This window comes from Mustela erminea, chromosome 1, assembly GCF_009829155.1.
Source record: "Mustela erminea isolate mMusErm1 chromosome 1, mMusErm1.Pri, whole genome shotgun sequence".
Lineage (NCBI taxonomy): Eukaryota > Metazoa > Chordata > Mammalia > Carnivora > Mustelidae > Mustela > Mustela erminea.
This window is the reverse complement of record NC_045614.1, coordinates 77,509,717-77,531,022: the sequence shown is the minus strand read 5'-3', so window position 1 is coordinate 77,531,022 and position 21,306 is coordinate 77,509,717.

Below are 21,306 nucleotides of genomic sequence, written 5' to 3'. Positions count from 1 at the left end.
TCCAAAATTGAACTGGAGATATTAACTCTCTTCTGGCAATTAAGTAGGTATTCAGATGAGAAAAAATTCTCCATCAGCATTCAGTTCAACAGAACCGATTTCAACTCAAAACTTCTCAGCGTATAAATGAGACCCACCCCCCCACTTTGTTCCTTCTTTATTTTGATTTCTTATACACAGTGGTTTCAATCTGTCAGGGCTAGTGTTTTCTATTTATGCCTTTCACCCTAAAGATCAACAAACCAACAGTAAGTGGTGGGAAAAAATTATAGAATTTCATGTTTGAAAGCATAAAAATTGTGTAATCTAACGTTCCCCAAAGTGCTTTCCATAAGATGTTTATTGGTCTGAAGGTGGTGGGAAAAGGGTGGAAAAGTATGCATGCAAATAAATTTAGAACTCCTAATTAAATAAAAATAAACATGTCATTTCTGGCAGGGCTTTGCAAAGCATTTAATATGTTAATGTGCCCAGCAAATTGCTTAAAGAAACACAAATCATGTTTTCTCTCAATTTTATTTGACCACATACAGCTTTCTTATACGTTTTAAAGATTTATTTATTTATTTTAGAGAGAGAGAGGATGGAGAGGCAGGGGGAGGGGCAGAGAGAGAGGGAGAGAGAAAACCCCAAGCAGACTCCACGAGCAGTGAGGCGCCCACCTCGGGGCTCCATCTCACAACCCTGAGATCATGACCTGAGCTGAAACCAAGAGTCAGACGCTTAACCGAATGTGCCACCCAGGTGCCCCTATGTTTCCTTTAAAGAGCACAATACTTTGCAAAAAAACATTGACTCAGGGGTGCCTGGGTGGCTCAGTGGGTTAAAGCCTCTGCCTTCGTCTCAGATCATGGTCCCAGAGTCCTGGGATTGAGCCCTGCATCGGGTTCTCTGCTTGGCAGGGAGCCTGCTTCCTCCTCTTTCTCTGCCTGCCTCTCTGCCTACTTGTGATCTCTGTCTGTCAAATAAATAAATAAAGTCTTTAAAAAAAAAATGGACTCAGTCTCTTATTTTAGAAATGATGGGACCAAGGAGCCAGAGAGACTTTGTGTTTTTTCCCAAGGACACAGGGCAAACCCAGCTTGGAACTGGAAGCCTCACTCCTTTCGACCCCCGTGTCAGAGCACTTCCCACGACCAGTGCTCACGTCATGACAGCAACTGACACTCAGAAATATTACCACTTAGACTTGTGCATTAATCATCAAGTTTTAGGCACAGCGCAGAAGTTTTATTCTCACAGGTAAGGAAAGGGATGACAGAGAGGGTAAAGTCTTCGTACAGAGCTCAGGTCTTTGAGAGGAGGTCTTTGTGGTAAGGACCACATTGAGTCATCCCAAGCCACCATTCATAGTAGAGACGTGATCACTTAGTAAAATGGCAGTTTAATTCCTTGATCTTCGAAGCACTTCATATGGCAGCTTTCATCTAATGACGGCTCTCTCGGGGCAAATCAGTCACACCATTCTTCCATTCTGGCGCCGCTACTTACTAGCCCTTTATGTAAGATTGTTGGGGACCGGATTTCCCTATCTGTTCAGTGGATTCAGATAGCTGCTCTGAGGATTAAATGAGCTAATATTGTTGAGCGAGACCCTGCACACAACAAGTACCACGAGGTATAAGGAAACCATGAGGGCACAAAGCTATAGCCTAAACCAGAGAGAGGTAAGCTGTGGGTTAGCATGTGATGCCCTAGAAGGCAAAACAACAGGCCATTCCTAACCAGTTTTATATAGTATGCAGTCTTAACTGACGGGAATCTAGAAACTGAGCCCAGCTAGCAGGAAGGAGAACTGCCTCAGGAGTTCAAGAGGCATGAAATTAACTATCTGCGAATAATCAGAATGACTCTCCCAGACCTTCAGAAAGATATTTGAAGTCCATTTTTAAATTTTGCCTTGAATATGTTTTTTGGCAGAATCTTCTATTTTATCATTTTGCAGCCTCCAGCAACTCCTGGGGTCCATATTTCAGAGGAACTTTCTACTTATGCTAGCTATTAAACAGAACAATGAAGAAATCACCTGAAGGTTTTAAGGGAATAATTCTGTTAAGAAGTGGTCTACTGTGTATCTAAATAAGGAAAAAAAGCCCAGCTTTGTCTTTCATCTGTTTTTTTAATCCATCCCTAGTCCCGGATGGCTGAACAACTCCACCAGGAGCAAGAATATGATTACTTCCTGAGGAATGTGGTAACAAATAAATACTGACCTGGAAAGATCTGGAAGATGACCAAATAGAATGATTCTCAAAGTCGGATGTGCATCTGAAGCACCTGGAGAAGAGTTAAAATGCAGCATCAGGTCTCGTCCCTGGTGATTCCGATTTAATGCATCTGAAGTAGGGTCTTAGAACCTGCGTTTTCTTAAGGAATTGCCCCCAGTAAAGACTCCGGGCCCAGTCGTGAGAAATACTCAGGTTGCCTCCCATCCTTTCAAAGTCATAAGGAGAGAAACTGAGACCACACAAGATGAACTGGTGATAGGACCCGAACTCAAACCCAACCTTCCTGGTATTCAGGTCCATTCTCTTTCCATAACCATAGCCTTGACATGTAGGGTATTAGCTAAAACAAAATGTTCTTGAACTCTCCTTTCAGAGAAACGGGTGTTCATGGAGGTTGAGATAAGCTGAAAATGCTTAAGGCTTTGAAACAAAGCTCTCAGTGGAGGGACACATCCAATTTTTCCCTGTGACTCCATGTAATGGTACTTGACTTGGTAAGACGTGCTTCGGAGCCAGACATTTAGGGAAGCAAGGGGAAATACTCATTACCCAGGAGGATTCACTTACCTGAGGACTCTGTTCTGAGTTATGAGAGAATGAAGCAAATGACAAGCTTGCTGGAAACGTAGTCTGCTCAAGTAAGAATCACTTATAAATAAAGACAAATGGTTCATATGCATTTAGATTTCTGTTCCCTCCAGATCTCTCAACAGAGTTCTTTCTCAAAGCCTTATCTGTTGTTAGAGGGGATTCGTGTTAAAGGAGCATAAGGCCTCTGCCACCCAATAAAGTAAGAAATGCAATCATTTCCTTTCCATAATAAGAACTATACAGGATGCCTGGGTGGCTCAGTCGATTAAGTGTCTGCCTTCAGCTCAGGTCATGATCCCAGGGTCCTTGGATTGAACCCCCCATCAGACTCCCTGATCAGTGGGGAGCTTTCTTCTCCCTTTGCCTGCTATAGCCCCTGCTTGTGTGCTCTCTCTCAAATAAATAAATAAAATCTTTTTTTAAAAGATTTTTTAATGTATTTGACAGAATGAATAATATCTTTAAAAATAATTAAGAACTATACAAATCACCCTACTCCCCTTCTCTTCCTTAGATATGGGGAAGCTCAGAAATGAGTCTGAAGCATAATCAAGCAACCATATTATTAGCCCCATTGGTAAAAATATTCGTGTTCTTCTCTAACTAGTTTCCCAAGTTTTTCTTCTTTCCTTACAGTTTCTGCCTGATTACATTATTAAGTGTGTTGTCTGTGTTTTTCTTTTAGCTTTCCCAAAGCTAAAACAGGGCTAGGAACAAAGCATAAATTGAAATAACATCTACGATAGTTAAAACTTGACCTGTTCATGTCAGTTATGGTCCTATCTTCCCAAAGCTCCTTAAAAAAATGGCAGGTCTAACCCCCTTGGGTTCCAAGTGGCTTTATCCACTATTCAAAAAAAATTTTTTTTTAATTTTTAAATTATCATCATTATTATTATTTTTACAAGATGAGAGATGAGATCCTGATCCCAAAGCAGTTGAACCTCCAGGCTTATAAGATCACTTGAAGTGAAAAGCTCATGCCAAATAAAGGTCAGATGAAGCCAATCAGAATTTCATTTCCAGGAATTAAATTTGAGATCAATGAGGAGCATCAAGTAGTTGGTTGTGAAAGCTGTACTGAGGGGTTCTCACCAACAAACAAGGAGGGGTCTTAGAGAGCAACGCGTGAGCTGAGGATATAAGTAAGCAAGGGTTCTAGGCAGCAAGAAGCTCTAGGGATGGAAAGATACAGAAACATGAGGAAGCAGCGGGCTGGAGCCTTCAGACGGTTGAGCAGTTTGCACATCGCACCTGGCTGAGGGGAAGGGGGGTCAAAACCAAAATCCAGGGTACGTTTTTCCTTCTAGGCTGTGCCCACTCTGGCATGGGTATGCCCACCAGAGGAAGGTGTGTACAATGGTCCCAGCCATGAGCACTGAGAAAGAAATGCAGACTGATACAGGATGAATCAAAGATCTAGAAAAATTCAAGTCCCATTCACAGCATAGAAACTCTTGTTGGTGGGGTCTCTAGATCTGTCCTGGGTGCTGAATGACCTTCCTGTTGACAATCCCTGAGGCCTCAATCACCTGTGACTCTGATAATTCCCATGAGGCTGGGATGTTGGGCTTTTTGTAGCTTCCCAAGTGTCTTGGCTGAGACTTATTTTTCTAATTCTCTATGTATGTGCTTAAAATAAGTCCCGAAAACATAAACGGTGAGTTAGCCTGTTCCTTCAACCCATAGAATCTACCTAAAATAAACAACACTGTGAAATTGTGAAATGGTTTACCTATCAGCCTCGTTTTTCCTCCATAATGATTTGGAAGAATATGTTGACATACACAACTTTCCCTTCTGTGGGAATAAATTACCACAAACCCAATGGCCTAAAATGATGTAAGTTTGTTATCTTAAGAATCAATGGGTCAGAAATCTGACAGAGTTCTCACTAGGCTAATCTCAAGGTGTTGGTGGGGTTGCATTTTTTCCAGAGACTCTAGTGGAAAATCCCACTAATTTTTCTGCCCCAGTTGCTACAGTTGCCCAGTTGCCCCAGGCTCCCCACATTCTTTTGCTCTTGGCCACCTTCTTCCACATTCAAAGCCAACAATTACATCACTCTAAACTCTGCCTCCATGGTTACATCTCTGACTCTCTCATGCCTTTCTTTTTTGCATTCAAGGACCTTGTGGCTCCTCGAGCCCATTCAGAGAATCCAGAGAATCTCTTCATCTCAGAATCCTTAATCCAGTCACATCTGTAGAGTCCCTTTTGCCATATTAAGATAACGTATTCACAAATTCCAGAATGTGTGTGGGGATAATGAATTCTGCCTATCACTGTGATCCAGTAAAAGTCCCATATAAAGGGTCACTTTTTCAAATGCCTTCATGAGGATGATTTATTTATTTCCTTTATATAAGGAAAAACTCAAAAACAAGAAGAAAGACAAAAAGACTACACACCAAGTTTTCTCCTATGGGGTTTCCTCTGTGGAACTGCAGAGCCCCGAGGGTTTGACTATTTTCTCCAGCATGATTTCTCATGAAAATTCAAGTATATAGAAAAGCTGAAAGAATTGTACACTTAACACCTTTATACTAAATATGTAGATTCTATTAAAATTTTGCTGTAATCACGTTAGCGTGTAGCTATCCATCTGTCCATTCCTCAGTCCATTGATCCAATTTTGTATGCATGTCAAAGCCAATTTTAGACATCAGTATTCCTGACCCCTAAATAATTCAGTATACATGTCATTCAGTAGAGGTCAATGTTAGCTTTTTTTAAGAGAAGGTTTACATAGAAATCTTAAATATATACAAATCTTAAATGTACCAATCCATAAATTTTGAAACACACATATGCCTGTGCAACTTAAATCCCTATCGAAATACACAATGTTGTTATCACCCCACAGAGTTCCCTTTCTCCTTCCCTGCAAACACTCACTCCAAGAAGCAATGACTATTCTAATATTATTCATCACGGATTTGGATTTAATTTTGGAAATTACCATATGTAAGACTTGGTAGAATGAGATCCTACTGATCAATTACCAGTTTGGATCTGGCTTGCTTATCTGGCTCGTCTTTTCTCCGTGGTGTTGCCAACATTGCCTGTGGTTATTTGTTGATCAGATGTTACCTGGGACATCTTTGACTGAAACTCTCCATGAATAAAGATTAGGTTTGTTACTTAAACAAAATGCAAAACCACAGTAACTCAAAGGTCTAATTATTACCTAATACTAACCAAAAAAAAAAAAGAAAGAAAGAAAGAAAGAAACTAAGCCTATCTAGAGGGGTTTTTCTGGGAAGGGGGTAAAGGGGGATCAGGAGGAGAAATGTCTTTTCACTAAAATTGAAAAGCTGCTCTCTAGATTATACCCCATGTGTCCTTATTCAATGCATTTGTTAATTCATATGTAGATGAGCACACAGTTTGAGAACGCAGCAAAACGCACTTGAACAGTAGGAGATTTGGAGTTGAAAAATCCTGGATTTTACATTATAGATGTCTGATTTTCATATTTCATGTAACCTTTTGGAACCTGGTTATATATCCATAAAATAGGAATAACAATGTCTGTTTCTTAATGCCGTGGGAATCTGAGATAAATTAACAAGTACCTATCAAAGGATTGGGCACATTGTGGCCCTCAAACATCATGGATATTATCATTCTACTATGTTGTACTGTATCATATTAGTAGTTGTAATATCGTCATTATGTTATAGTGCCTATTAAAACAATTTTGGTCAAAAGAAAAAAAAAACCTAAAATTTGAAAACTGGGAAATGCTAGACAATTCTGTCTTAATTCTTTTTTATTCAAGCAAATTTGGGGTTCATTTTGGAATTACAAAGTCATTTCTAAAGTCTCTGGACCACATGTGTGAAGAGAAAGACCGAAATTTCAATATTCAGGGGGTTCTGGGGAAGGCATCACTCCCTGGATGAGTTCCTGGAGGTCACTCCGGGTCTTGAAGTGATTTCTCAGGACGTATCTTTTTTACTCTCCAGGAAATGGCAAGGAGCAAAGCCAACGGTGAAATCATCTAAAAGAACAACTTGTCAAAGGAAATAATGCATGTAATGATCTAATTATGAAGTTGGACAATCTGGAGAGTTTAAGTGCAGATATTGAATCCAAGGCCTCCTTTCTCTTATTTTGTAGAAGAAAATCTAACTCTAGGAAGGGGAATACAGGCAAACATCAGCCTCAGCTCCTGATCAAGGATCAGTGCAAACAATTTGTTTCCTGCTATTTTTAGCAAAGGATCTACATTTTAATTTGAGTGGGTAATCAAATACCTAAAGAAGCTTCTGACACTTTCTGGTGAGTTTCCAATCCTACCGAAGGAAGAGAATTTTTACACTGAAAGGTGGCTCTTCATTCATCTGTGTGTGTAGCAGATCCTTTTGATACCCTATATCACAGGTTCTCAGGCCACCTTTGTTTGTTTTTTGTTTTTTTTCTTGTGGGCATTTTATATTTTTTAATCATTTTATTTTATTTTACATTTTTAGGTGTTTTTTTTTTTTTCAAAATTTCTTTTCAGCGTAACAGAATTCATTGTTTATGCACCACACCCAGTGCACCATGCAATACGTGCCCTCCTTAATACCCACCACCTGGCTCCCCCAACCTCCCACCCCACCCCCCGCCCCTTCAAACCTTCAGATTGTTTTTCAGAGTCCATAGTCTCTCATGGTTCATCTCTCACTGCCACCTTTGATTTCTGTTGCCATTGTGGCTGCCTGTTCCACGCTCCTTGACAGCATCCCACTTCAAGCACCCGACTATATCTTTTCTCTCTCTCACTCCAAGTCCTTCTCCAAAACTGGGAGAGTCTGTCTACTAGGTGTGACTAGAGCCCAGAACTACATGAGAATCACTGTCATCAATAATGGTAACAGAATATTAGAATCAGTGGGTAAATGCCTCAATGTCCAGTTGATGGATGGACTATTCTGGGAAGCATCATATTCTCCAAGGCCCCACTGCCTGGAGCAATGACCTTGATGCAGCCTTAATGGAATGTTTCCAACTTTCCTGTCTTATTCTCCTGGCTCTCCCACTCCACTTCCTGAGGTTACCTCCCAAATAAACTATCTGTTCCTGAATCTTGGTCTGAGTCTCTGCTTTGGGAATAATCCCAAAGAAGCTTAGGTCTCTTTAATCTCTAGCTCCCCCTTGCCACCACTCTAGTCCATGTCCCATTATCTCTTGCTTGGAACACTATAATAACCTCTTAATAGATATGCCCCTTCTTTTTTTTTTTTTTAATTTTTTATTTTTAAATTAACATGTAATGTAGTATTAGTCCCAGGGGTACAGGTCTGTGAATTGCCAGGTCTACACATTTCATAGCCCATACCTTCCCCAATTTCCATAACCCCACCACCCTCTCTCTACACCCCTCCTCCCAGCAACCCTCAGTTTGTTTTGTGAGATTAAGAGTCTTTTATGGTTTGTCTCCCTCCCAATCCCATCATATTTCATTTATTCTTTTCCTACTCCCAAACCCTCCATGTTTCCTCTCAACTTCCTCATATCAGGGAGGTCATATGATAATTGTCTTTCTCTGGTTGACTTATTTCACTCAGCATAATACCCTCTAGTTCAGGCCACATTGTCGCAAATGTGGATATGCCTCTTCAAATTTATTCACACAGCAGTCAAAATGTTTTTTTTAAAAGTTATATCATATCACTGCCATATTTAAAACCCTGAAAGTGTTTCCTGTTTCATCTAGAACAGAACCCAAATTCCTTGTGATGGCCAGTGAAAACTTTGACGTTCTAGTCCTAACCCAAACCCCAACCTCATCTCATACCCCATGCTCACTATGTTCCAGAGAGTCTCATCTTTCTGCCAAGGCCTTGCCAAGACTGCTTACACCCTAATGGTGCATACTTACTCATCTCTTTGCTTGCAATTCTCACCTTCCAGATAACTGAATGTAACTTCTTTATATAACCTACTTTTTCCCATTTCCCAGAGAAATCATCCCCTTTTCAGAGGGTACTCTTCAGCTCCCTTAAGAAAAGTTCTCACCAATCTTGCACATTTCCTCCATAAACCTTTCTGGTACTGGTGATCACCCTTACTTGTTTACTTGTTGACTTCCCATCTCTTCCCATTGAGATAAACATTTGTTAAAGACAAAGACTTCTTGTTTTCCACTGTACCACACAGAACATTGCATGGCACAAATACATTTTTTTTAATTAAAAAAATGGTTTAAATGGATAAGAAAAGACAATTCAAAAAAAAAACACAACTAGAAAACAATTCAAAAGTATTCTCTCTTTCAAGTAATTGAAAAAATGTGGTTTAAAATAATGAGATATTTCATATCTAATTCCAAATAAATCTTTCATTCTTAATTATGCAGGCAAGAGTACAGTAATTCTCTGCAAACAGGTACAAATCTTCTAGAAACCAACTTGGTAATATGTATCAACAATAATAAAATGCTCACACCCTTTGACATAGTCATCTTACATTTGAAAATTCATTCCAAAGAAATGAAATAAGTACATAGAAAATCTCTATGCATAAGGATTTTTTGAGGCTACATTTGCATAGTGCATATGAGAGCAGATAAATAAATTACATAAATTTGTATAAACAGGAAATAAGAACAATGGCTGGGAGGGCAAAGTAGCAGCATGTACAAATAACCATGCTATAAAATTACACTGAGAAAAGCATGTGTCCTGCGGTCGCAAATATGGAAAAAAGTATATGAAAAAAGAAAATATACAGGGACAGCTGGGTGGCTCAGTGGGTTAAGCCTCTGCCTTCGGCTCGGGTCATGGTCCCAGTGTCCTGGGATCCAGCCCCGAGTCCGGCTCTCTGCTCGGCAGGGAGCCTGCTTCACCCTCTCTCTCTCTGCCTGCCTCTCTGCCTGCCTGTGATATCTGCCTGTCAAATAAATAAATAAAAACTTTAAAAAATTAAAAAAAAATACAAAGATGATAACAGACAAAAACGATAGGATTAAAACTGATTTTTAAACAAACTTTTTCCAAACGTTTTGCATTGCATTATTTCTATAATGAAAATAAATATCTGTCTTGCTGATTAGAAAAGGTCGTTTTGAAAACAGAATCAGATGGTTCATTTATTCACTCTTCCAACACTCAGTCCCTGTTATATGCAAGAAACTGCTAAATCCTGTGGGTGACTATGACTATGCCCATGTTTGTCTTGAAGACCTCAGTGATGCGTAAGGAGAGAAAATAGACCCAATCCCAATGCAAAATACATTGTGTTAAGGACTGAAGGGAGCTACTAAATACAGAGGCATTTGTATGAAGAATGAGGGATTTCTAGTCCCCTGTCATGGGATATTTTGCTGTACCCAATGTGTTGTTACTATTGTCAAGTATATTAGTCAGAAGAGTCTGTTATATGTCCCCAAACCTCAAATGCCTGATGTGCACATTCTGGTTGGTAGCTTTTGGGGGAGGTCTCTCCCCTATGCAATGACTGAGGCCTCAAGTGTTCTGCATTTCTGACGCTGACATTTTCTAACTTCTCCTGAGGGGTGTTCAAGAATGAGGGGGAGCCACAGGAGGCCGGCTTTGCCTGAGAGGACGCATCACTTCCACTTGGATTTCATTGACTCAAATGAGTCACACGCTTCCAATTCTAAAAGCAGAGGGCTGGAAACTCTAGTGCCTGAGTGTGTGATGACTCTGCAAGGTGGAAAAGGTAGGGGGCCAAGGAGTACATAGTAAGCAGTAGCCATCTTGGCCCAGGAGGCAATCTGAGGGTCCATTCAAGTCAGAAGCCCTGGGCTCAAATCTCTGTTCTCAAAAAACAAAACAAAAACAAAAACAAACAAACAAACAAACAAAAAACCCAGGGCCTTGAGTTTGCTAAGTTCTTTATAGACTCTGGACACTAGTCCTTTATCTGATATGTCGTTTGCAAATATCTTCTCCCATTCTGTCAGTTGTCTTTTGATTTTGTTAACTGTTTCCTTTGCTGTGCAAAAGCTTTTGATCTTGATGAAATCCCAATAGTTCATTTTTGCCCTTAATCCAATCAAGAAATGGGCAGAGGACATGAACAGACATTTCTGCCAAGAAGACATCCAGATGGCCAACAGACACATGAAAAAGTGCTCCATATCACTCGGCATCAGGGAAATACAAATCAAAACCACAATGAGATATCACCTCACACCAGTCAGAATGGCTAAAATGAACAAGTCAGGAAATGACAGATGCTGGCGAGGATGCGGAGAAAGGGGAACCCTCCTACACTGTTGGTGGGAATGCAAGCTGGTGCAGCCACTCTGGAAAACAGCATGGAGGTTCCTCAAAATGTTGAAAATAGAACTGCCCTATGACCCAGCAATTGCACTATTGGGTATTTACCCTAAAGATACAAACGTAGTGATCCAAAGGGGCACGTGCACCCGAATGTTTATAGCAGCAATGTCCACAATAGCCAAACTATGGAAAGAACCTAGATGTCCATCAACAGATGAATGGATCAAGAAGATGTGGTATATATACACAATGGAATACTATGCAGCCATCAAAAGAAATGAAATCTTGCCATTTGCGACAACATGGATGGACCTAGAGCGTATCATGCTTAGCGAAATAAGTCAAGCGGAGAAAGACAACTATCATATGATCTCCCTGATATGAGGAAGTGGTGATGCAACATGGGGGCTTAAGTGGGTAGGAGAAGAATAAATGAAACAAGACGGGACTGGGAGGGAGACAAACCATAAGTGACTCTTAATCTCACAAAACAAACTGAGGGTTGCTGGGGGGAGGGGTTTTGGGAGAAGGGGGTGGGATTATGGACATTGGGGAGGGTATGTGCTTTGGTGAGTGCTGTGAAGTGTGTAAACCTGGTGATTCACAGACCTGTACCCCTGGGGATAAAAACATATGTTTATAAAAAAAAATAAAAAATTAAAATTTAAAAAAAAAAAAAACCCAGGGCCAAATTTACGTAAGGTGAGACATTATTCTAAAAGATTATGGCAAGAGGAAGTAAGGGACAATAACCATAGGCAGAATACCCCAACCATAGGATCTGCCAGTGTCTGAGTTACGCAGAAAGAGGCTTTTCTTTAAGGGGAAGTACTGTGGCATGAAAGAAGCTGTTAGGGGAAAGGGGGGGATGGGGTGAACAAATGGGCATGGCAGTGACCTGACAGTAGATCAGACAATGCTTTACCCTGAAATCAGCCTATTCTTGGGAGGGGCAGGTAAGAAGGTGTTGCTGGCTGGCTCAGGGGGAGGGTGAGTCGGGAACCTTGGGGAGGAAGAGAAAGTTAGCTGAAGTGTACGGTTCACAGCATTTTGTTCTGATTAATTAAATGGGCAAACCATTCAGCGAATCATCTGTGAAGCAGAGAGTGGAAATTTAGAGAGTCTGTAGAATGGAAATTTAGAGAGTCTGTGTCAGGCCTCCTCACAGGTAAACAAAGGGGCATCTGTCAGTCTTGCCTAAGTCATATGAGGAAAAGTGTCTTTTTGCAGTAAGCCATTTCCCAGAATACGATAGAGTGGAGGGACTACTGAGTGGCTACTGTTTTCCAGGAATAGAAAGCTCAGGTAAAATTCAACATTGCCATGACCCTCTAATTCCCCTCTGAATGCCTTGTGGCAAACAATTCTAAATTCTCACCAAATTTATTTCCTCTTCCTTCTCGACATAAGCTAGTTCAAATCTCCTGGCCATATGAATACTTTTTTGGCAATAGGATATGCGTGAAAAGTGATACATGCCATTTTCTAGGATTGGCCCATAAAAGCTTCCCACATGTGCCCATTTATCCTTTATCCCCAAGCCAGCAAGCCTGGAAGCTACTTGTTAAAGATACTAAAGCCACAAGATGGAGAGAGCCAAGACCCTCAATCCTGCCTTCCTGCTCAACAGAAACGCTTTAGAACTTACCTACCTAAAAAATAAGCTTCAACTCTGTTAAGCTACAGAGATTATTTTTTGTTTGTTTTGTTGTATTTGTTACAGAAGCTAACACTCTTTAATCTTTCTAAACCTTAAAAGGTTTTGGTTTAAATATTTACCAAAAACTTATTAACATCACGCCTGGTACATAGCAAGCCCTCAATAAATGTTAGCTATCACTATAAATATCATTCAATATTAGGATGGAAAGGCTTGGCTGACAAAAGGGCATCTGAGTTATGCTTCGAGATACTGGTAGGATTTCCATGGGCAAGAGATCTGAGGGACAGCATTTCAAACGGGATTTATGCTGTGTGAAAGGCTAGAGCAAAGGAAAAGAAGGCTCAGGAAATGAGACCAGCTGGTCATTCTGTTCTCACCCCATAGTTGGTAAGATGGAGACAACCAAAGGAGGATGAAATAAGAAAGTTAGTGGCTGCCCTATACTGCAGAGTCTTGAATTAAAAAGGAAGCTCCAGTGACATCCTAACATACAGAAAAAGAGTATTAATATGCATATTCAGGGGATGGAGGGGCTTGTCCCAACTCTTTTTCTATAGAAAAAAGAATCCTGCTGCTAAGGGTTGAATTCATTAAGAAATCTTAGGCTGTTGCAGGGAGGGGAAGAGAAACAGTGAAAGTACTTTGTCATCTGAATTTTAACTAAAGAGCAAGGCACTATTAGCAACGGCACCTGGGACAATGGCTTTTTATTGGGGTCACGGACCTGTTTGAGAGGAAGATGGAAGCTAGGGATCCCCTTCTGGAAAAGCACATGTGAACGCAAATACTAAGTCCTCCAGGCCCAGGCGTGGACCCAGGTTAAGAACCCCTCCATCGGAGGAATTCAATAGAAGAGAAAAGAAGGCACTGGAATCAAGCTCACTGTGGTGTCTCTGGGGGAAACAACAGCGGAACGTGCCTTCCTCATCGACGGTGGCAGAAGCATCACACTGCCGCCAAGCTGAGGCTCTCACAGCGACAGCAGGAACTTGACACCGTGTGAAGGAGCTTGTTGTGACTTTCGGCACCATCACTCACAGCATGGCCTGGAATAAGAGACCATGTGCTCTGTGACTCCGTTTCCTCATCTGTAAAATACCTTCAAGTGAAGTCTATGAAACTGCTTTCGAAAATTCTAAATGGTGAATTGCTATACAAATTAATGCTAGTCATACTTTAAATAATGATTACATAGTTTTCTCTTTTGCTTCCTCAAGAACTGTGGTGTTACTTCTGTCTCTTATTCCCTTAATGAAGCCCATACGGATTGACTACCAGGAGCCCCGCATTTTCCTCAGAGCTCAGAAAACAGAAGCAAATGAGAGACTGTCAGCCCTCAAGAAGCACCACATGCGAGTGATCTTTCTTCACTGAGCTTAATCCCACTGTCTTAAGGGGGCTCCCCCAGAAAATGACCCTGAAACCAGTGAAGTGTTCACAGTTGGTATGGAAGGTACAGAAAACATGAGTCAGACAGGAAACATGAGCCCTTGAAGAAAGATAGCACATACTGAACACACGATCAATCCCTCCACCACTGAGGATAAATGGAAGCTTCAGCCCAAGGGAAATCTCGAGCAAACTGTAAAACCCACACCTTCAGGACTGTCCCACCGAAGAAGAATAAATTGGCTTCCCTGGGGGTATTTATTCCCAGCACTCCCAGCCTGCCTTGCAATCAGAGCTTCTCCAAGCTTCTGAGAAAGCCCCCAGGGGGAAAGAAGCAGACACTGACTGCTGAAACCCAACTGTAGAGCAATGAAGTGGGGAGGCCCAAGGGATGGGAGCAGAGCCCGGCTCTTATGTCCGAAAATAGGGACTACCTCATTCTTTAGCTTTTGGGGGGATGCAGACTTTCCTGAGCCCTGTTGAATTGGTGAAAGGGCTCTGTCTGAAAGACAAGAATATAAGCTTGAGGATCACTTCTTTAGGTGACTCTGCGAGCACTTTTCCTCATGAAATCCATGGAGTTGTTCAGTCTCCAAGGTTTTGTGCACAGGGGAAGGATAAAAGAAAGAACCAGGCCACAAATTTAGTAGATACTGTTCACTGGGTCATTAGCATGAGTCAAGCATTGAGTTAATTGCTTTTATATGCAATATAAAACACTGCCAGTTACAACTAGTTACAATATATGCAATATAAAACACTGCTAGTTAACAGCACTGCTACATACTAGATTTTCCATGATGAAGCAAGAAAATTGATGCCTTAAAAAGATTAAACAACTGACAGACCTGGGATTTGAGTCCAGAGAATTCAGTTATAATCCTGAGAAAACATTCTTTTTTTAAATTTAATTTTATTTTTTCAGTGTTCCAAGATTCACTGTTTATGCACCACCCCCAATGCCCCATGCAATACGTGCCCTCCCCAATACCCACCACCTGGTTCCCCCAAAGTCCCATCCCCCGCCCCTTCCAAACCCTCAGGTTGTTTTTCAGGGTCCATAGTCTCTCGTGGTTCACCTCCCCTTCCAATTTCCCTCAGCTCCCTTCTCTCCATCTCCCCATGTCCTCCATGTTATTTGTTATGCTCCACAAATAAGAGAAACCCTATGGTAATTGACTCTCTCTGCTTGTCTTATTTCACTCAGCATAATCTCTTCCAGTCCCGTCCATGTTGCTACAAAAGTTGGGTATTCATCCTTTCTGATAGAGGCATAATACTCCACAGTGTATATGGACCACATCTTCCTTATTCATTCGTCCATTGAAGGGCATCTTGGTTCTTTCCACTGTTTGGCGACCATGGCCATTGCTTGCTATAAACATTGAATTACAGATGGCCCTTCTTTTCACTACATCTGTATCTTTGGGGTAAATACCCAGTAGTGCAATTGCAGGGTCATAGGGAAGTTCTATTTTTAATTTCTTAAGGAATCTCCACACTGTTCTCCAAAGTGGCTGCACCAACTTCATTCCCACCAACAGTGTAAGAGGGTTCCCCTTTCTCCACATCTTCTGAGAAGACATTCTTAACCACAGTGTCATACTGTGCTGCGTTGGGTCATACTGTGCTAGCTTCAACCTCGAGTTTCAGCCATGTTTTCTTCCCATGACACTGGTCAAGAAGTGTGCACTGCCTTTCAGGGGCTGTCAGTGCTGGGAACACAGAAGTCTGGAAACCAGGTACAGCAGAAAGTCCTGGGGCAGGAGGAAATGAACAAACTGCAGAGCTCCCTCCAACAGGAGAGAGGCCCCCAGAAAGAAGCTCTCTTGCCCCTCTTGGCCCCTCCTTGGAATATTGGCTCCTGCAGCTTCAACATCCAGGAAACCACGGGAGCCTGGGCTATCCTTCTGCTTGCCAGGAAGAGCTAATGAGCTAATAATGCTATCTACACTCTTAGAGGAGGATGAGTTTATGGTGATGTTCATTCTTTGGGGGCAGCCGTCTGGTCCAGCAAGCCCAGCGTTCTCTAGCAGAGGCTCTTTTCTCGTCTTCACTCCTTTCCCCTCTTCACTCCCTCACTCTGCTGGTGAATGACTCATAAGCATTTCTTCCAGACTGAGTTCAGACATCCTTACCAGGTGGTGCAGTGGAAGTACATAGCTGTTCACTACCCTTTCCTGGAACCCAGAGGGAACCAACATTTCCCTCCAAGTCAGTAACACCTGCTGAGCACTGCCCACGCGCCAAGCCTTTTCAGCAGCATCTGCACATTATCTCACCTGCTCCTTATAATAGCCCGCAAGGTTCTATTATTCCCACCTTTCCAATGAGACACACGGGCTTTCTCTGACCATGATGTTTGGGACTGCTATTTTTTTTTTAAAGTTTTTCTGAGACTCTTCACAAAATACTCATTCAGCAAGGCCACGAATGTAGCTGTCAAGACCTCTTCCACTGGGTCAACAGAAGATTCTCTTACCTTTGAGGAAGAGAGACGAGAGTGGACCATATTCTGTAAAAAAACATAAGCTTCATAAATCCCTTCCTGTGGATGAAAATAGATCAGAGATGGAAGCCCTGGGTGTGTAACTTTCTAGGTTAATTGCTTTGATTTTCGGCAGACACATTTGGATAGTTTCATCTGAGTGCCTCCCTTGGAGGGAGTGTGTGCACAGATTATTAATCAACTTTGCATTACATTGGAGCAGCATCTCATTCCCTGAAGGATATGCAGCGAGAGCTCAGCAGCAAAAGGGAGCCTGGGGAGATGTGGGCCCCATGTGGAGTCCTAAATGCTACTTTCTGTGAGCCTGGGATATAAAGAGAAAGTGGGGAGTCCCCCTTGTTCCCTGGAGGGGTCCCTGCCTCTTCCCAGGAGCAGCATTAAGGCTCTTTCATGTCCTGTGGTGGCAGGAAGGGCTGCCTAATCTCAGATTATTGCTCCTAGCAGACACTTCCCCTCAGACACTCAGCAGCCAATGCATCCATGCCGATGGTTCAACACCACCGAACACAAAATTGAAAAGCGTGTCTCTTTCCTTTTTCCTGAGCTTTATTTCCAAACAGAAATACCTAAGAACTTTTTGTTGCCCATCGTGGTGCCTGATGCATAATTAAGGTCCCATAATGGATGGACAGATTGATTAATGAGTGAAAATATGAATAAATGAATGAATGAAAAACTAAGCTCCCTTCTTCATCAAGTCATACATACTGGGTCAGAGAGCCTAGTCCTAGATGTCAGCCTCTTCATAGCTTGGGATGACTCCCAGATGCTTCTGGGTTGACTGAACAAACTCAGAATGGCAGTGCTTGTCCGGGTTCAAGCAGCATCATGAAAGTTGATTAAACAGATGAGACCTGTGAAAGAAAATGTCAGTCTATGTAGGAGGAAGGTTTTAGGTGTTTGCTTCTGAGACTCTGAATGTGAAGCAATTGATTGTGGTTTCTCTGTCATTTACCCCTAACCTACTTGTCTGTATAAGCCTCTTCAAACTATTCCTGGGACTCCTACTGGTAAGGAATTAACATGCTAATTCATTTAGATAATCATCAAATTCATAAGTAGTATGGTTAGAGACTAGCCTTCTAAGACCACATTCATCTTTCTAAATAATGGTGCAACAGAAATTTGGTGTCCTAAATTCACTCAGCCCTGATCAGACAGTTGTAGGTTATGTGCCACTATTTATTTCCTTCTGTGACTTGGAGTCTAAAAGTCCTCTTAGATCCAGATCCTAAAGAGGCTAAGATTTTCTCAATGTAATTAGTGGTTCCAAAAGGGAAGACAGCATTCTGTTGCTCTTGGCTCCAAATTCATAGTATGTTAGAGGTGGAAGAGAATTTAGAAAGTATTCCGTCTACCACCTAGATTGTTGCTAGTTCAGATCGTGATAATATGGAAACTTAACTGTTCTGTGTTCTTCCTTGTCTTTGCGGAATAGAAGGCTCCTGTTACCCCACACCTCCAGGGACAATTTGAACAGTAAGCCCACCCTATCCCCTGAGAACAGTGTAACAGGTCACTCAGTTATTATGGTTCTAGGCCTGAGTTAAATATGTTATCAAGCTTTATTGGAAAAGAAGGGGAAGATCCCAAGGAAGTTTCCAGGGCAGGAGAGGCTAGCTACCTAGGAAGGACTGGGTGCCTGGAACTCACCAAGTTCACTGCACCATCCATGAGTTTAGGAGCTACCTGGTTGCTAATCCACTACCTCTGAATACCAAAGCTTCACACAGAGATGAACATTTCATCACTGGGGTTGGGAAGCCTTTTCCAGCCATGCCTTCCCATGGGTGCCCACTGAGGACCTTGTCAGTATGCATTGCTGTCCCAAGACCTGGCCATCCAGAGTGACACACAATCGTGAGTCACAATCCACTTTTCATGACTCCCAATGGACACTCCTTGCAACACAACAGGAATCTGGGACCCAAAAGAAAGGGGTGAAACCCTACAACTGGCAGAGGCTGAAATGAAGATCTCAAGACCCCTTGAGCTTTGTGACAAGTGTTACTGCAGTAATATTTTATTTTATAAAAACAACTGCTTAAAGAGGCTTTTCTGATCACAGGATATGAGAAAGAGCCAAACCTAGGAGCTAAGTCAACTGGGTCCATGGGTCAATGGGCTTCTTTCATGGAACATAAGTAATATGAACATAACTTCTGTAACGGCTAGTGTCCGTCTAAAATATTTCATTAATAAACAGAGAAATACCCTACAAAGTCCGGGTAGGCAATCCCGAAGTCTGAGTGGCTAATCAGTGGACAGACTCTCTGTGGAAGCATCAGACTGTCTCCCACATAATGCTGGGTGAATGTGCTTCCTTCCCATGGTCCAAGAACCACATTTCTTAAGTCCCTTGTTCGTTCCTCCTAGACCTTACCATTAGATCAAGTCAGCTTCTCCTAACAGTGATCTCCCTGAGGCAACACCTATCTATCTGTAAATTTTCAAACAGGACCTACCATTCTGCTATTCACGTTAAAAAGCTGGGCCCTGTGCTCAAACAGGGAGATCCTACTCTGAGTCACTTCTGTACTTGTGATGTCTGTTCCTTCTTCTGATTGGTTTCTCCTCCAGGGAGCCTCATTCTTGGTCTTTACAAGAACACATTCCTTTCTTGTATATCTTAAATGTAATTTTCTGCTCTGGGTTTGGCAACTGCTCTCTCCTTTGATGATTGTCTATAAAATTCAATCTTTTAGACAGAGACCTCATGGCAAAATGCAGAGAAGAGTTCTACAGAATCAGAGGCCTGACTGACCATCTCCTCTGGCTCTTGTAGAGGTACAGCAGCATAGCCCAGTAACAACCTCGTGTCATTGTAGTTGATGTCACTTGAAGGGCATATTCTTGATGATTTTTCGACACTCTTAGTTATCTTGACTATATTGGGTTATACTAGCTTCCTATGTCCTTTCCCTCCAACATCTCCCCATAACCAAGGACACGTTGTTGTGGGGGTACCAAAGGTCATAGTGCACAGTCATGGAAACAATTACATCAACTAGACCAGAAAAAGAATAAATCTATGACTATGACTAATAAATCTATGACTAGGCAAAGTTACTGTTTGTTGTGAGGCCAGCTTCTGTACTCGGTCACACTGTGTGGTTTGTCTTATCCTGTCAACCTGTAGTGTGGGTGGTGTTATTTCCCTTCACATTATTTTCAGGTTTATAAACAAAAAGCTGAAGGTTTATGTATTCATTCAAGATAAATGTATTGAGTGTCCATGATGTGCCAGACCTTAGAGGTGCAATAATGACAGACAGACACAGTCCCTGTATCATGGGCCTTGCAGTCTGCTCTGTAGTGAGTAATTAGGCAATCCATGAGTAAACAAAATTTAAAAAATATTTCTAAATCATGATAAGTACTATTTAAAAAAAAATAAACTCACCTCTGAGAGTATATATTTCACCAACAGTTGAGGCAGCCTCCAATCCATATGTTTCTGACCCAGAGTCTCTGTTCTGTCCTTCACAGCATCCCGTATTCCAATCTAAGAGACTGAGCTGAACATTCGCAAATTATACGTTGCCATGAAAATAAAGAGGGGATGTGAGATAGTGGAGTATCCGCATTGACCTATAACCTAATAGGGGTTTTTCTACACGGACCCGCGGGAATTCCCTGCAGGTTTGTGTTGGGTCTGTATTTTCTCTGTCACTCAGGTGTCTCACTGGGGCCGCTTTTCAAGATTTAAGGAAAATTGGTTCAATACCAGTCACCTAGCTTATGGGAAGTCAAACATCTTCCCTGCTTTATCCTGATTTTTCACTTCTCCTCTTGTAACTAGACTACTTACTTCTTTTTGCTCCAGAACAACCCCAAAAGAACTCATCCCCTTTCCTTAATTTCACTCCAAACCTATAATGTGGCAGTTTTTATGTTTCACAGTTCTGAGGAGCAATGATGACTGTTGACACTGCAGGAAATAGGAGACGGGGCAGAAAGAGAATTCAAATTGGACATTAGACCTCTGAGTCTTCAGGTTGTCTTCAAGCTCCCATTGGCCACCATCTTCCTCTCAGCTTGTCTGCCCACTATATTTCCCTGATTCCTCTCTCCCTCACTTCTTTTTCCAGTTTCTTGTTTATTTCTTGTATAAAATATTTGCACAGTTTTTTTTTTTCTTTTCTTCGTGATGTTACTGCCTCCTAGTCACCTCCTCTGGGTTTCATCTTCTACCGCCTAGGTCTTATCAGGGCACTTGTCTAAATTGATACTGCTCTCCTCTCTCCCTAAGAGAAATTCTGCTGCCAGCTATTCAAACAATGTTATTTTTCACCCTTCTCCATTTGTTTGGACACCGGAATTATAGTATCAAGTGTAAGAAAAGGGTGCTGCAACAGAATAAGAATTCACTTTGTACTTAAAGAGTGCAAGAGAAAGAAAAACAAAGTTATAACTCTCTCACCTCAACATTCTGAAACTCAGGCTCCCTCTGCTAGTGAAAGAACCTCTGTAACAGATTTCCTTCCGACTGCCTCTCTCATAGGTGTCAAGGCTAACAATCACATCAGCTAGGGAAAAAAGGGCAGGTGAATGATATTCATCCCTTCATGACTTTTATTTGTGCTATTCCGTCCTTGTCTTCGGGAAGCAGCAGCGGCTGAACACCCACACAGGCCTGGCACTGTCCTCCAAGGGCCACAATAGAAGGGAAAGGAGCAGACCCAG